The sequence below is a fragment of the Colletes gigas genome, unplaced genomic scaffold (genome assembly GCF_013123115.1).
Source record: "Colletes gigas isolate AHSC1104 unplaced genomic scaffold, ASM1312311v1 Colletes_gigas_Sc00011, whole genome shotgun sequence".
Classification (NCBI taxonomy): Eukaryota; Metazoa; Arthropoda; class Insecta; order Hymenoptera; family Colletidae; genus Colletes; species Colletes gigas.
The window spans coordinates 3392812-3410261 of record NW_025106640.1 but is presented as its reverse complement, the minus strand read 5'-3'; the positions used below and the strand labels follow the sequence as shown (position 1 = coordinate 3410261).

Below are 17450 nucleotides of genomic sequence, written 5' to 3'. Positions count from 1 at the left end.
CATTGATTTTTACCTCCAACACCTTCCCCCGTTTTTCGCTCCTCATTATCTCCAGTTTTCTTCCTGTCTTTCGCGTTCTCGCTGGCCCCACCCTCGCCGCTCGCGACCGCGGCAGTAATAAGGGCTACGTTCGATCGCGAGTCACTTAATCGCCGTGAAATATCGAAAATCGTTACGCGTCCCTGCCGTGTGCTCATCCTATTTCAGGAATTACATTCGCCTCGGCGTTGTTCCGAGTATCGTTTTCCCGCTCGCGGCTTCGAACTAAGCGATTAGGCGTCGTCGAGGCCGCGACACGCAAAGCGGAACACCCAATATCACTTACAGAAACACCAACGAGCAAATTAACGCCCCTAGTTACGCGACACCGAGCTCTGTTCAACCCGAGACCAGGGGATTTTTCTTTTTTCTTTGACAGAAACGACGCTTTAATCTTTGAGCGCCGGGAAGTGAACTCGAAGCTTTTTTTTCCTTTCATTTTAACGAAGGCGTGACAAATGTACGAGGACGTTCTACAAACTTAACCGTAGAACAGTGTTCTCCATCGCGAGCACTAAAAAATCTCCTGGAACGTATCGTTTATGAATTTAGAAACGTTTCGGACGAGTTTGGGACTTTTGTTCAAAATTTGTCTCCGTTTCGAGATTCCGATTCTTTTACGTGTAACGAGCAATCAAATACTTTTCAGCAACAGTGTATACCGTATGTGTTATGTTATCCTGCAGGGAAGTATTTTAGCCGGAGGTTAAGTAGACTAATGATGCACGGTGGAAACTTTTCGAGACGAAACCGTAAAAAGAAATGACGAGCATGGTAGCGTTAGTCGTAGAAGGTTTTATGCATATTCTCAGGCTTCAATTTTTAGGAGCGGTCAAATAATCTTTGTAAATACTGAAGCTTCTGTTAGAATATTTATCCTCGCCTCATTTTGTCTTCTAGAATGACCTAAAAGATTGTCTACCTGCAGGTAAATATAATGATTCTAAAAAACATCTGCCAAAAATGGGATTTCCGAATTACTTAGCTGGTTACTATAAAATTTTATAGGTCAACGCGTTTATAAGAACTTCACACTGAACAGGTACTCTGAGCTTACCTGCGCAGATTAGCGACCCGTGGTTTACGACTGGTATTCCCGCGCTTTAATCATAATTAATAGTTCGTAAAGACCATAGTAATAAAGGGATTAAATCGCTGAAACTATTGTCGAAATTAGTGGATTACTGGAACTAACTATTAGATCAGATATTCACACGATATCAGTTTTGATTCTTTTTTTCGACTTCGCGTGATGGGAGGCGCGCTTTAGGAAGAAGTACGCGATCTAAATTGCTCTTCGCTCTCAAATATGAATGTCATTCATAGCTTCGATTGATCTCGTTTCTATCGATCCCGCGTGGGTAGTGGTAAATAAATTAAAGATCATCGCCTGGTCGGTAGAGTTCCAAGCACCGGTAACCTGGTAAGAACTGTGTTACGCGTGCGAAGGACTAGGTCACTTAGGGTTGGCTGGAGGATCCTAGTTATAGGGTCCCAGATGTTACATTCCATCATCTAACTTGCACAGCGGTGAACTCCGAAGCGTGCCAATGGGACACGTGTTGATTTCGAGGCGTTCCAAACGTTTATTGCACAGGTAGAGGGCCGCAGGACGGTCGGCCATTTTATAGACCGCCTAATAAAATTGAATCTTCGAACCCAATAACGAGGGAAATATTCTGTACGTCCCCTTATGATTTCTTCGGTAGACTTTTTTCCATTATTCTTCTGCTTTTTATTGCCACGTCGAATTTTAAACAGGTTAACGTCGAGGTTCTCGTAAAGCTCGGAGATTGTGGCTTTCAAATTGCGGTGGATCCAAGCAAGAGAATGATGAATTTTTATGATACGAAAAAGTTAAGAACGACGCTGCACATTTTCTACGAACGTAGTTTCGCGAATGTGTACATTTAAATATGAAGTACTCAAAAAATAAATTGTCTCGTTACTTTTTAAAGTGCATCGCTATAAAATTTCTCTCGTATATTACCAAGCAAAATTTTTTGCGAGCCCCTTTACATTTTTCGACTGTCTCTTTATGAACTCTCAAATTAATATCCAAAATAAAAAACGAGGCACACGGATAAAGACGAATATTTCCAAGAAATCAAACAGTATCGTAACGAACCACTGTCTTCGTTCGTCCTCCTCGTCGATGCAGCCTGCAAAAGAGCGAAGAAGTAAGTCTGTAGAAACTTTCAACTCGAAAGTCGTATACAAGGGTTGCGTTTAGGGGAGAAATTGCTTACGGCGTCGTTGGGCGTCGGGTTGCCGGACGTCTGATCCGTCATATCAGGATCGATTCCGCTTGGTCCCGATGATCGATCGCGAGGAGCCACCGGAAGGGATGGCCAAGAAGAAGGGAGGCAGATAAGGAGGCCGTGTAACGTGATTTGTCGTCGAGCTGAGGTTACTTTCGCCCACGACAGGACCATCGTTCGATTTTGTTCGCTATCGCATATCGATTGACGGCGATCGATACAGAGCGGTGCAAATACTCATAACGTTATGTGTGCACGGTCGAACAATGTTAACCTTGAGCCCATTTTTCTCGATGCGTTGTCGTGTGACATCCTTTTCATTCACGATGTAGACGAAAGAACCATTCGATCGTGGAATTTATTTACCATTGCTGAAGGGTGCCTGATGAAATTCGATCGAGCACACCTGGTACACCAAGTTGTATCGCGACTTTGGTATTACGCTGTCAGTACACTTTTTAACGAGAGGAAGCGATATCTTCAGCAGTATAGTAGCTTCAACAGAGAGGCAGGAATCATTCCAATCGTGTATATAGTTAAATTGCTCGATTATATAACGCAGCAAACAAAATAATTCTCTCTCGAGATTTATGGTTACGTTAACGATACTCGAAAGCCAACATCGTTTTTATACTGTACTAAATAGCACTCCGTTTGTGTGGGACGATTCATAAATGCTTGTCACAACTTCAGGTGGTAAGTCTACACATCGCAACAACTAAAGAATGTTACACGAACGTAGGTCGTTCTTGTTATAGTTGCTCGGTAATAAAAGATTAAAGTAAACTCTCGAAGTGCCTTTTACTTCATTGCCTTGACCCGATCTAATGTTTACAAACAATTTACTATCTACGAGGCAATGTTCCAAGCAGACTATGATTGATTCGATCTTATGGCGTTTCGAGCCACGATGGAGGTTCTTCTGCGTTTAAAATATCGACGAGCAAAAGCTACTTTCGTTTTATTTAGTTTGTTTTTTCTTGTTAGTCCCCCACTCATCGAAGATGTAACAGGTTTCTATCTCACCTACTGTTTCTGTTGTTTACCCTACCGCGGGCAGAAACTTTGACGAGAATATTCAATCTTCGTACGAACTATTCGATTCACGAGCATCGATGTTTCCTTCTAGTGCACCGAGAAGAATCGAACTGTGGCTAGAAATGAATTATCAACCCCCTCCGCTGCCAGAGGTATTCCAATATCCTGTCGACTACTGCGAAATCTGCGCAGAGTTTCGATCGTATAATATCCACAGGAATTTGCCGCTGGCCGCACTCTCGAGTCCGACGTTGAGAAAATGTTTGAAAGTCGGAAAATACAATCGTATTTCTCAAACCTTCGAACTGCTCGAACGATTTTGGCCCTGTGTTTCCAATCGAGGGGAACACCACGTTCAAAAATTACTTTTCAACTTGTTCTTCGGGGACGCTTTTTGCAAATTACATTTGCAATCCGTAGTCCGCAGTGTCCGCGTTTGACGATTACAACTATAATTATTGTCAGCAGCAATTAACGATTCCAGGATGCAATTTGTGGCCCAATTGCATCGTGATTGCAATTAATGTAATTGAATGAGCTCGACTCTGATGCTGATCGGCTAGAAATAAAGATAGAAAATTAGTTTCATCGTGTTTGCTGTATGTGAGTTGACGAGTAAAAGCAGAGTGAAAGACAGGATTTGATTTGTTCGTCTCTTATCAGTGACCACATAATAACGAAAAGAGAGCGGTTCCACGACTGACTGAACCCTGAAGTTAATATTACGGTATGTTCGAAGGGTTGAACGAAACTTCCGATTTCTGTTCTGGTTGTCAGTCGAGGACAAAGCCACCAGTTCTGAACAGGAAAGAAAGAAAAGATCCTAACCTGCCGTTAAAACTGTTATCCTTGCCTCCGTTCGAGCCACTCGAGGACCGTTTCCTGCCACATTCTGGCTCGTAATGAGAGCCAAACGTGTTCTCTTTCTTAAAAGTTTCTTGTTTGCGCAGATTCGAGTTGACAGGGTATAACGATCGTAAACATTTGGAATTTCTTCAAATAAATCGTCCTTGCAGCCTTCCTTCTTTTTTCTCTGTTCGTCGCGATTTTGTAGATCACGATTCCTCAAATTTCAATTTTCCCTCCTCGACAAGGGAAAGTAACTTGGTGTTTTCTGAATGGAATTGCGGATTGATCTTGACACGGTTCACAAACTATTTCCAAACGTTTGTAAGTATCGTTTGTCAAGCTGCACCCTCGATTCGAGAAAACACGAGAACGCGTTGTCGTCGTTGCATGCGCAACTGCAACGAAAAAAACGATTGCTTGCGTGATCAATCATTCGTTTCGTAGCAAATTACTGTATTTACGAGTAAAAGGAGCAAATTTCGAGCATATCGTGCAAATACGGCAGTGGTACAAACATTGATTGTCGTCTGTTTCAACAATTTCCGTTCCTCTGTGACTTTGAATTGTGTCAGGGTCTCTAAACAATACGTGGCTCGCGTAATTTTACGTGCTTTCGAACAACCGAAACAAAATTTAAATTAATTTACAAATAAGACATTGATTTTTCTCACTTTTCGATCGATTGGAAGCGCGTTCCTCTTCAGGGTAAATATTTTAAAAATTAATATCGTTGCGTCGCAAACTCGTAGCCGGATGGACACATTTGGTACCGCTTGAGGAAACGTGTTCTTAAGAATGAAAGGACTTTGTGACTCTTGACTCTTCTTATTCAATGGCGTCCTGACGCCAGTCGACGGGTTCAAGTGGTCATAAATTAGGCGTTTCCACTCGACCACCCCTGTAGCCAAGCCTGTTTTTCATCACACACTTTCTACTATCTTCTCGTAACATTTGTATTTCTCTTTCTGTAACCTTATATTGTTGCGTATACCTGGTATTTTTGCTCAGCAATGCTCGCCGGATACATAAATTCATCTCCTTCCTGTCAACCATTGATCTCTATCACGTCCTTTTTGTATCCTTTCCTATTGTCGTCGAGGTAACTCCGAATTAAAGAATATTGGATTGTTTATTAAACTTTTCGTACAACTGGTAAGTTTTACAATGTATGCCCGGAATGACAATGTGACCCTGCTGGTCCGATGTTCAAGACCGCCCGTTCCTCTGTTTGGGACCGGTATTTAACTTAGGCCTACTGAGGGGGTGGGAGGTAAGAGAGCAGCCTAAGGAATTTTGAGAAAGGGGGTGTTTGGGAAATCTGTTATCAGGAGGAGCCATCTTGGTGACACTCGGAATTTGGAAAAAAGGCTGCTCGGAAAACCAGTGTATTGTTTTAAAGGATCTATCGTCAAGATGGATAACCATCTTGGCGACACTTGGAATGAACATTTCCTTACTAGATGGTCGGATTCCCAACTGGACCCATCTCGTTGGGAGGTCGATTTGCGGTTATCGCGATACTATCACTACTTTCACATTAACCGAATTCTCTGATTGTCCTAAACTCCGTTTTCCTAAAATGCACCCAAGATCTCCCATAAAGATACAAAACCCTTTTTAAACGAGACACGCCCTTTCCATCTAAAAAAATTTCTCTTTTCCAGAATACGCAATCCTACCCCACCAATGGTACTTTTCAGTTCCTTAAATACGAGCTCCAAGCGAGGAGCAGGGCACTCTTGAACTTAACTCCGTCAAGTGTGGGACGTATTTGTATAATGTTTAATCGAAAGTTTACTGTCTAGAGTAGCAACGAATTTCTAGTCAGATATTATACCTTTCGGGCACTCGTAGGTGTTATCTAGAACGTCATTCGAGTCTCTAATTTTGGTTTAACTCGTGCACTGTGTAGGAAATTAGTAACCTTTCTGCGCGCAAGATTAATTAGGCGCGTGACGCGTGTAGAACACCAGAAGCAGCATGACAAGCAATGAATTATGAATAAGAAATTTCAGCTGCTCCAAACTTTGAAGTTCTACACTTCCTAGTTTCTCTCAAATTTCTGCTTGCTTTTAATACATATAAAATATCACGGAATGAGATGTAACAATTTGGAAAAAGAATTTAATGAATTGAACTTGTGATAGCGTTTCATGTGTTATTGACGAGAATTGGGGTCGAAAGCGTACCGAGTTAAATGTTTTCTAGATATTACATACTTTATATCCACGCAGCACGCACTTCCAATTAAACGAGAAAGCCCATAAAATATTTATCAGGCGCAAGTGCTCGACCCTTTGCCTTTGTTGTTTCTTCAAACCGAGAATATCAATTGTTCCTAATAAGTTTATCGTTTTGCTTCCACTGGTCTCTATGTTTTCTCGTGTATTCCGTGCTCCTCTTTATTTTTCTTTGACGGGGGTTGTACGAACGTAACAAACTACTTAGAGCAACGTCCGTCGTTGTCTGTAATTTGAGCAACCTTCCGAATGCTCGTTATTGCTCGTTTACGATCGCGTCAAAAGTTGACAGCCTCGTAAAGACTTAACGAGCTATCGATCCAACGAACGATTATTCCTTTTTCCTCCCTTTTCGTAACATCGCCACGCGTATCGAACGTTAGAACGCTGTCCACGACGTATTTTCCATCGTTTTTGTAGCGTGTTCGTATGGAACGATAGCCAATTACACGCGATCTTTCTGTCATACGAGAAATGGATGTTCGACATTCCTATCTCGCGTCGATAGAACTCGAGAAAACAAGACAAGAAACAACAGACCTGTCCACGTGTTCGCGCGAAAACCTTTTTTCCGGAACACTGCAAACCGTTTTCTCGCAGAACGAGCGGCTGTTTTTTCCCCCAAGAACCAATTGGGTCACTTCCTTTTCATCGAACTCGATACGCACTCTGCGTTTTCCGCAGCAAGGACACGATTTTACGTTCCAGAGGGGAAAACAACACGCACGTGGGAAGGACTTTCAACGAAGGCGGAAGTAGCCCGTGGCTTTCCATTTTTTACATATCCCGCTCTTGACCTCCGAGAAACACAATGTGGATCGTTAGATCCGTTGAGAATCGTTGTGTTTAGAGGACGCGTCGACTGTGTTAGAGAAAGACCAACAGATTCGAGGTCAATCCAATATTCAGAAACTCATTTGCAAGTGATAAGTCACTAACAAAGTCATCCATCATGATTTAATTGCAGAGATGCCAGGAATCAAAGATAAAATCGTACGATTTAGCCATCGCTTCTATCATCTGGTCTCGAAATTATCATGCCCTCGAAACCACGCGTGTAGATCGATAAGACCGATTAGATCTACAAAATAAAAATTTTTATGTAAATACGTGACTAATGCCTTACTAATATTTCAATGCCAAATATAATAGAATCGTTTAGAACGGAATAGAAAGAAATTATCCTTTAGCGACTCCGTCAATTAAATCCTGCCATTTAATCGGCATTCTTTCTTTGCGAAACCGTTTCATCGTTTTTCCTCGTAATTATAACTTTAGTTTCGTTTCGGAGGGAAAGTTAAAAATATGCAGAGATTCCTGCGCAAGTTTCATAACTTGCCAGTTAATTTCCTCAAACGAAGTTCCCTTCCCCGAGAAAATAGAACTCTCAAAGCGAGTAGCATCGACGATTTATCAACCTGTTAAATCCTTCGAGCGAAGCTCCTTCCTTACGATAAATATTTATTGTAACTCGGGAAATGAAGCCTCGAGAATTACTCCTTCTTGTTTTTATCGCTGGATCCGTCTGACGATCTATTTACGCGCAATTAAAAGCCAATTCGCGCAAAACCAAGTCAACACTGAAAAGAAATTCATCGAACGATCGCCACAGTTTTCGACTGTCGCGTTTTGCTCCAAAAATATCGGCGTTTAAAGTACAAATTATGTATTCCATTTTCGTTTCGTCGAAGCGGCACAGTTCGACGAATATTTATAGGTATCGCGTATATGAAACGCGCTGAATAATTTGTCGCAGTTTCGGAGGTCGGCCTCGGAGGCGGACTTTTTCGGTCCGAAGGCTCGTTTTATTATTTACGTAACCAATGCGCAACGCTGGCCAAGGGATGTCTTGTATAATAATTAAACGTCCTAGCAGCGTGCACCTGGTCGAGGAACGACATTAATTAAAATCCATTAACGAGGCCTGGTGGACGGTAACTGGCGTACAACATATTATATCGAAACTGGAAACTGACCGATGTCCCGTGCTATTTCATCGCGACGTTGAAGATTATTTTCGAGAACCTGGCAATTTTGCTTCCTCGATTTTAACTGTACGATGGAAGCTGCACCTTGATCCGTGAACCAGCAAAACCAAATGTTAAAAGTCGATGGATACTTGGGGGAAGATTGAGAAGATGATTAATTATTAGAATTCTTCGAAATGAGCAAAGGTGAATTTACTGTCGACGATATCGTTCTACAAATATAGATAGGAAATTATTAAAGACTTCGATATTAACCCAATGTTTTGGATCATCGTGGGGGCTAAAATAAATAGAAGGTTTAAGTCTGAATGATGAACATCTAGTTTGCTGATAGAATCGAGAAACATAATGCACACGTAACTTTGATAATTTTTCGCCTTTTAAAAAAATCATTAATATTTGTGGTTTCCCGTGGTTCGTAGAATTGTCGTTTAAGGATTATTTACTTTGACAAAACCGCGAGAATCTCGACTCCTGCGTGTATGACAGTATCAGCTGCACATAGTATACGCGAGTGTTTCTGTCGCTGCGGTTGAAGAAGCTCTTTGGGTGGGCAGTTTCGAGCGAACGTAACGTGTCAGTAGATGCACGAACTTAATTACACGTCGACCGTAGAAACACGCTCTTAATTACACAACAAGCGTATACGAGAACTCGATATACAAGTTACCAGATATTTGTCGTAAAAATTCTTTGTCTGCCTCGTCCCTTTTACGAGCGTTCGAACCATAAGCCGATGCCCTCGCATCACGAATATTCATACGATCTTACGACAGAATTGATTACGTTGACAGACAGCGTCGGTACTAGTTAAATAGGCTCGTTAGTTAAGGATTAGACACACAAAGTGAACAGTCAATGTCCCTGAATAATGAATCAGTTCCAATCGATAACTCCTAACTTCGAGTTAAGTTCTTTAATTCGGTTCTCTGACGATCCTTGTTAATTATTACACACCTCGGGGCGAAGGAATATAGGAAGAACGAAATGGAAGGGAGGCGAGACGATACTGTACTCTTGGTATCGTATCTTTACCGACATTTAAATATCCACTATGTTTCCTTAGAACTTTACAGCAAAGGTCGGTTTTACGGGAGAAGAGAATCGAGCAAGATTTCAACTTTGAACGTTTCCTGTATTAGGAGGTGCTCGTAAAACGTTGACGTCGTGGGAGTGAGAGTCTTTTCCTCCGAACGATCTCAGAGATTTTCTGCTTCTCGGAATCATCGATCCATCGATATCAACGCTATAGTTTTTATTTAGAAACTCTGTCGATAGCTTGACAAATGGAGACGATAAAAGGAATACTCAGAAAATTTTTGAAATTTGGCAAAGATATCGTACCGAAGAGAATCTAAAATTATTACGTCTTAGTATTATTGCTCCGAGTCACAGACAAAGCAGACGATAAACGCAAGGCGGAAGACAACCAACAGGATTTCTATTTTCAACGAAAAACCGATAATTGAAAGATTTTAACTGCAGAAAGGGTGGTGTAGAATTCAATCCTGTATTCAAAAGGCACGATAGAACGAGAAAGGGCTTTATTTTGAACTGGGTGCTAGGCGTAAAATTGGATAGGTGTATGTGTGGATCGTAGAGTTCGAACAAATACGAGATTTGGCGTAAGGGTATACGGAGTGATTTGCAAATACATTCTACCCTTTGAATTTAAGATATATGTGCTAATACACCTTTCATAGGGAAAATATAAACATAAATTCGTGGATTTTGTGCTAAATTTGTTAATCCGCGCGAAAACGATATTAAGATTTCTAACACTATATGCAGCTGGTTTAAAGCGTGCAAACAATCGCGAATTCTCTTCGATTTCCATTGTGTCTCGGTTCTTCACGGACGCATGATCGACGAGCAAAGAAACTGTTCGCAAGGCTGTCTTTCGTTCGCTCTGAATATTCAACGATATTTCAGATTTCGATGCATGGAACGATTCAATTCGTTGGTTGGAAAACCGAAGGACGACACGTGGTCCGCGGCGTGGGTGATAAAATAGAGCGAGAAGCTTTTCTTAAGAATCGATAGCGATGAAATTCGTGATAAAAATCTCATTGTACGGTGCATGAAAAACTGATTTATCCGGCGGGTCCTGTCACGGGTTGATAAATAGCCACCATTTACCTCGATACCGAACAAACGGACGGAGCACGCAAGATTTACTATGTTACAGCGTTTCTACGGTACCGTATGCACAATTTTAATGCTGAATGATAACCGTCATTTGCATTCGCAGAAACGAATCCGCGATGTTCTCGAGGAAAAGCAAAATTAACAAGCCTGATCCCTTTGCAGAGTAAGCACAAAGGGGGTAGTTTTTCTGCGCTTGAGCGGAAGAGAATAGTAGGGGAAGGAACCACCCCTGTACTATGTATTATTAATAATGCTTCTTTAAAGGTTAAGAGTATTTTTAACATCTGAAATTAAAAATTTAAAAAGATCACTGAAAATTTGATGTTTCAATGTTGTTCAGGCTATATTCCTAATGGATAATAGATAAATCTCATGAAATATTTGAACGTTTCGAGGAAGCAGACATCAAACTCTATAATTACCGATAATTCTAAATGACTATAATAATGTGTTTTTTGGTTCGTTTAAAAAATAGTGCTCGATAAGAGCGATTTCTTGATATTTAATAATATATTTCATCTATCTACGTTTCGATTGTATTGGGCCCTCTTCAGAAATATGTAAATAAAATATAAAGTTTCTCATAGTAGTTTATGTTTTATTTATACGATTCCTAAAAGGGACACGTGGGCACTCGGAACGTAGATAAAGAAATATATTATTAAAAATCGAAAGGTCGTTTTTTTTACGATCGAACTACGTCTATACGTTAATTCAAAACAAGTTAATTTTTTATTCTCCCGAGTATCTTGAAAATGTATTATTCGATGAATCTTTAAATTAAAACCTACATCCGTCTCCTGAAAGCTTTCACGAACACAATCTAGAATGGCTGGAGGGTAAACTGTTTCTAGCAGACCACCCTGCGTGGTTTCCGGATCAATTATCCGGGTTCCTTCGCTTTTTGTCCTTTTACTCGAGAGGAAGTTTCACTCGACGTTCGATAACGGATAGCGACGAAAAGTCTGCTTGTCACCGCGATATCGTTTACACTAGGTATGTCAAACACGCGAATCGATTCATTACAGTTTACAGCCCTTCCTACAGTAAGTATTATTCTACGCACGAGCATTAATTTTTCCTGAATTTAGGGTGCAAGGAAAATCAACACTTTTTAACTAACAAACCCAAGAAGAACAAAAGACCCAGATCATAATTTATAATGGAATTAAATCACTCTTAACATATGTAATGTGCCTTCAGAGTTACACAGGGTTACAATAAAGAATTTTTACAAGTGTAAAGCCTGCAACTTGGGGACCTCTTGTAATAACAAAAGCCAACAGATTTTTTGGTGAATGAGGGTAAGGGCTCAAGCCTTCGTAGTACAAGAGAAAGGTTGGCGAGGTAAAAGACGGTAATGGATAGAAAGGATAATGTTTTTGACCCAGGTGCAAATTGACCCCAGGGTGAAAGAAAGTTTAATGCGCCTGGTTTACACGTTTCCCGAAGGACGTATCGGCTGCAATAAAAGAGTGTCACAGCACGCGCCATGGTTCTTTTGCGCCAAGTGGTCAACAGATGCAGCAGAATCGGCCCATCGGGGTTATACGATCCCGGAACCGCTTACCCCCAACAAACGATGCACGTGTCGTGCAAACCTCTTAGAGTAACGTCGAAAGTTTTCCATTTCGCAGCGTCTGGCGTACCCGTAATTCGGGCACGATTACTCAACCGCGGCTCGATATTCAGCTTTAACTTCGAGGGGACCCGGAAGCGGCGATATTTTATCGGTGCTGGCTCAACATGACCGTTTAAACGCGACGAAATTTCGGAACGGATTACACGCGGCTGAAATCTGATTTTAAACGACGTCTCGAGGGGTAGTCTCCCCCTAGAGTCGATGATTTACAAACTTTATGATTAATATTTGTGCGTACATGATCGAAGACTAACGACACCTTGGTTAGAGCCATCTATAAAGTAACGAAAGACGATCTGTGTTCGAAATCGTGTTGGTAATTACGAAAGTTTGAGCAAATAATTTTTAATAACTTTTTTATCTCGTGCACTTTTTTCTCTTTATCGGCACGCGTGAACGGTTTAAATACTATTCTTCGTTCTGCGTCAATTTACTGGATGAATTACTTCCCCGGATGGAATCGCAATGCGGATATTAACATGCACAGCCACGTACAGCGAACAACGCTCAACGTCGAACAGATAGGGGAATGTGACTGAAATTTCAGGTTGAGTGCTAAGTAGGGATTTTTTTTTAGACACGTGCATACATTTCTTTCATTATTATCTCGGCACTTTGCATTTACGGGTTGATTACTCGGGACGAACCTTGTTTGAGGAGCGCTTCGCGGGTCGTATCAATTTTAATTTAAGGTCGAGCGAAATTTCAGCATTCGTTCTCGCCGTTTAAACCCTGCCTTATCGAATCACACGCGTGGCATTATTGCACGATATATAATGTTTTAATTTTCGAAACTTTACGAACGCGTCTACCGTTAACAAAGATCGCGTTATCAAGGTTTTTTACAAGCGCCAAATTAGCTGGCTCGCCAACTCTACCTCCGAACGGAGTTTTTCGAATCAAGATTCTTGCATTACCCGGAGGGCTGCGTTAACAAAGTTTCGATAGCTTTGTCGCAGACTGCATTTTGAACTCGGCCATTACACGGCGAACGTTTTTAGCGTATCGATGGCCCGTGGAAACTTGGTTAATAGAAGTTCCCAATACTCGACGACACGGCGGAATCTAGTTCCTCGAATCCGACGCTGTTCGCGTACTATGGTTTCCCACCCTTTCCCAACTTTTTGAAAGCATATCGCTTTGAGAGTTAATGTCGTGAAAGCTGACGGGAGAATATTTACCGCGTCGACTTGGTTTCGCGGCACATTTTTCAAATTTCGATCGTTTGACCAAAAACGCAAACACAGACGGACTCTCGTCGACCTCCGTTTCGCTCTACGAGAACGAAATCGTGAAAGAAACGTAACAGCAAACAGCACGACAGTTTCATTTCGTACCTGCCGCGAAATTTTCCGGTTCACGCGAGTCTGCGTTTCATCGTCTGTTTCGACGATTTAACCCAGTTCCGTTTTATTCGACCACGGAATGCTTTTCATTTACATACGGGCGCGAACCGTGCTGGATGTTCGGACCATCTGTTGCGAACGATTATGGAGAACCCAGCGAAGGGACAAAGATATAAAAAGATGTCGGTGTCCCGTACCTGTTCAACGACCAGCGATTACGTTTTCTTGGGACTTTTTTGCTTGGCGAATTACAAAGACAAAACGAGCGTCGCGGAGGGTTGCATTGCGTGCCGACACTTTCTCGATACTAATTTCTAGGTCGCCAGTGACGCATCGGGAATTTCGTATTTGCCGTGGCACGTTTCCTGTGGATCGATTTAAATTGTTCGACAACTTCGACTCGGAATTCCTTGCGGGGAACTCGCCCCTCGGACCTGATCACGCGAACCGCGTGTACGTTGTCGATAGTGCAGGTTCGACCCTTATCGTGGTTACCTTTTTTTTTTTCATACTTCGCTAACTTTGTATAAGAATCCCATCATTCATACACGCGAGGGTCGATTTTTTATCCAAGCACATATTTCTACGGTCGTTATTAATCATCCCCTTGTCGTTTTAAGGCGAATTCAAGGTAACCGTAACGTGGATATAATTCCTACCGAGGTAGAAATGGATATCGTACGAATAAAAAAGTTATTCGATTGGGAGGTAAAACGATACTTTATTGCCACCGACATAAAGATTAAACTTCTGTCGTCGAGTTCAATAATTTAATATTTAATATTTTGAACATCATATTGCGCGAATCAATGTTTCGTACCGTTCTTCCAGACACTAAGCATCGAGGAAGAAGAATGGAGCTTGAAATGGAACGAACACTTGCTTTGTTAGTTGAGTGGAAAAAATGTTATCCAGAACGGAACGTGAGGCTTCGCATGGTCGAGGGTCTTATTGGAATATTCGAAATCCTAGTCGAGTATCATTTATCGTTAGATACTTGTTGCGCGAAATACATTGCACGTAGGATCGAGTGGGTGGAATCACGAAGAAACGCGAACCGTGAGATCGATAAGGAAAGCATTCGAGCGTGCATAGACTGGTATTTTCTACTACAAGAATACTTGTCGAGAATGCTGATGGGGTGAACGGAATCTCCATTCGATTTGAAATTGTAAGAAACTTCTAACAACATTCCGACTGACTTATTCAATTTAAATTATAATTTTGATATTTGATTCTACGTTTAACCATGATTTCGACTTATTTTGTCACGCGTACGTCAGAAATAATATGTTCCTCGCGACGCTTTGAGCCCAGTACGTCGTTTAATATCGTGTTTGCTGATATTGCATTTTTGAAGGATTCCCAGTATTTCGCAAATTGAACGGTATGAATTTTACTCCGGAAAATGATATAACTGTTGTATAAAGGCAACAAAAGCATCGTTGTGAATTTAAGAAGATCTATGAGCAGAACGTTCCTATATCTCTAACTATCGACTGATAAAAATTATACTCGAGATCCATTTTAATTACGGAACTCAGCTTCATCGCTATAAAGCTCCTCATCCACGTCTTATTATTTCTAATATAGACGTAGTATCGACTCTGTCACGCGTGTCTAGCATCTGGAAGAATATCTAAATATAGAATTGTCTGTCTACGTTTCGACCTTTCCAAGCAGACCCTATCATGTCTGAACTTTTGTCCACGAACGACAGTGTGTTCTTCGGCGGGTGCAAACAGATGGAAACCTAACGACGTCAAATTCTGGTCGTAAAAGCGACGTAGTTTCACAATGGTTTCCTTTGACGTAAACAACCGCCATTTCGCGTGCTGTGCTCGATGGCTTCCCTGAAAAGAAGAAGAAGCGTCGACGAGAAAACTTTCAACGACCGGCCGTGTCCAGTTTCCCGCGCTTTCGTTTGTCTTTTGTAGCCGCTGTTCGAAACTGCGTCCCGACAAATTGAAAACGATTCGATACTCGCGACGCGGAACTTGCTTCATCCTCGAAACACAATTGCACGGAACTTTTGATAGCTCGAAAACACGCCTCGAAGGGAGAAGAACTCGCGCCGTTCCAGTTACTCGTAAACGCCATTCCGGTTATAAACAATCCGTTTCGAAACGCCGCGAGTTAATTTCCGCTGTTTCGTGCAAAAGTATTTAATAATTTCGGTCGTCGGGGAAACAGTTGAAAATAACAGCTAGATACTGGTGATCGCGTCGAGTGAAATATTAAAAATACCAAGCTTTTATTGCTTTAAGATAGTTTTTTGTTTAATTAACGAGGAATTTAATTATCCGGGTTACGCACGGCAACTTCCACCCGTCGAGGCGGTTTTTTATCATTTTAACAAGCATGACGAAAGGAGCTGCTTAAACTTTTTCAGAGTCGTTTCGTTCGGGAACAAATTTAATTATCCGAGTGAAAGGGTAACTTCCAGAAAAATAAAAGATAATTGGAAACTGAAACGACGCGCAATAAAATGTTTACGAATTACGTTTGTCACGTTCGAACCGGTATCATTTTTATTCGTCGCGAGCCTTGGAAGCGGAAAAGACATTTATACCCCGCGGTAGCATTAACGGCCTTTCGTCAATAGAATTCAGGCAAGTCCTGGCCTCGGCCGTGAGAGCACTTTGCATATCGTACACGCGGTTAATTTCATGGAAATCTCATTCCTTTAATTTGCCTCGCTGGAGGAAATTTGCAAAGAGAACACACTGTGCGCAATCTCGCGTGGTCGCGAATCCCATCTTCTTCGGGCGCCGGAGTCGAAAGGGCCCGCTTAATTGAAAAACACGCCGGTATCGCGTAGCCTCTTTAACTGTTCGTTGTAAAACACCTCGGTGAGGTCTTCGAGACCATCTCATAAATATCGACGAAAATCGAGGCAAGTCGGCCCATTAAAACGGATCGTATTTAAAATTTATTATACCGATTGGAAAATACAAATTGAACCAAGAGTCAATATGTGTTCCGCTACTCGGATAACAAGGTCCTTTGACTCGATACGCCCTATCATTTACTCGGATCGCTGCAAATTCATTTGAATAGCAAAACATTCTGAACTCTCAACAAAGTCTACAAGCGTATTTTAATTAAACGCCAACAGACGCTTATAAGTTTGAAATTGGAAAGTTTATTGATCGCTGGCAGAGAGTATTATATAATTGATTAAATAAGCGTTTATCGTTTGGATAATGTAGATCTATTTTTCTCCGAATAAAACGCGAGAACGTCGGATCCAACGTGTACCGTTTTCTGTATACACAGTTCGTTTGTACTTCGACTGTGATATTAACCTAAATACTTGCCAGGACGAGCACAAATAGCGGCTAATGCCACGTGACTTATCATCTTTAGTCGGATTTTCGCGTAAATCCAATCTTTCGAATTTCGTTGGTCTTTGTCTCGCTCTAAGTAATGAGTTTGTTATTTTGGCGACGACGAACGCGTAAACAGTACCTAAATCTAATGAAAATTCAGAGAAATAAAAATAAACGAAATACAATTTAGTTCATCTATCGAAGAACCTGATCATCATTTCGAAGTACCAGATGGGCAAAGATCGTCAGGATTCGTCAAAGGGCGTAATCCTTTCAGTTATTAACGTAGTAATGCATCTAGTAAAGACCCAATTACAAATAATATTAATACAATTATACGTCCATTATCAAGAGAGGTCTCTTTGAGGCAAGAGCAGCGAAAATTTATGTTAAGAACGTGGAATATCGCGTAAACTGTTCGACATCCTCGCCGAGCTTTCTATTTCGTGCATAATATATTAAATTTCGAAGTGGTTGAAACAAGAAATCGAATGACCGAAGCATGATAGCAGTCGCGAAACCAGCGAATTGTCTCGACATTGAAATACGTTTAATAGCCGATAATGG

General features: G+C 41.4%; 2 protein-coding genes across 14 annotated transcripts in view; one reads left to right on the top strand and one right to left on the bottom strand.

Moving 5' to 3' along the window:
- Window positions 1–17450, bottom strand: part of LOC122398422 (phytanoyl-CoA dioxygenase, peroxisomal-like) — a 63431-nt gene that overhangs the window by 20337 nt on the left and 25644 nt on the right. The window lies entirely within an intron of this gene.
- Window positions 1–17450, top strand: part of LOC122398419 (beta-3 adrenergic receptor-like) — a 46191-nt gene that overhangs the window by 13984 nt on the left and 14757 nt on the right. The window lies entirely within an intron of this gene.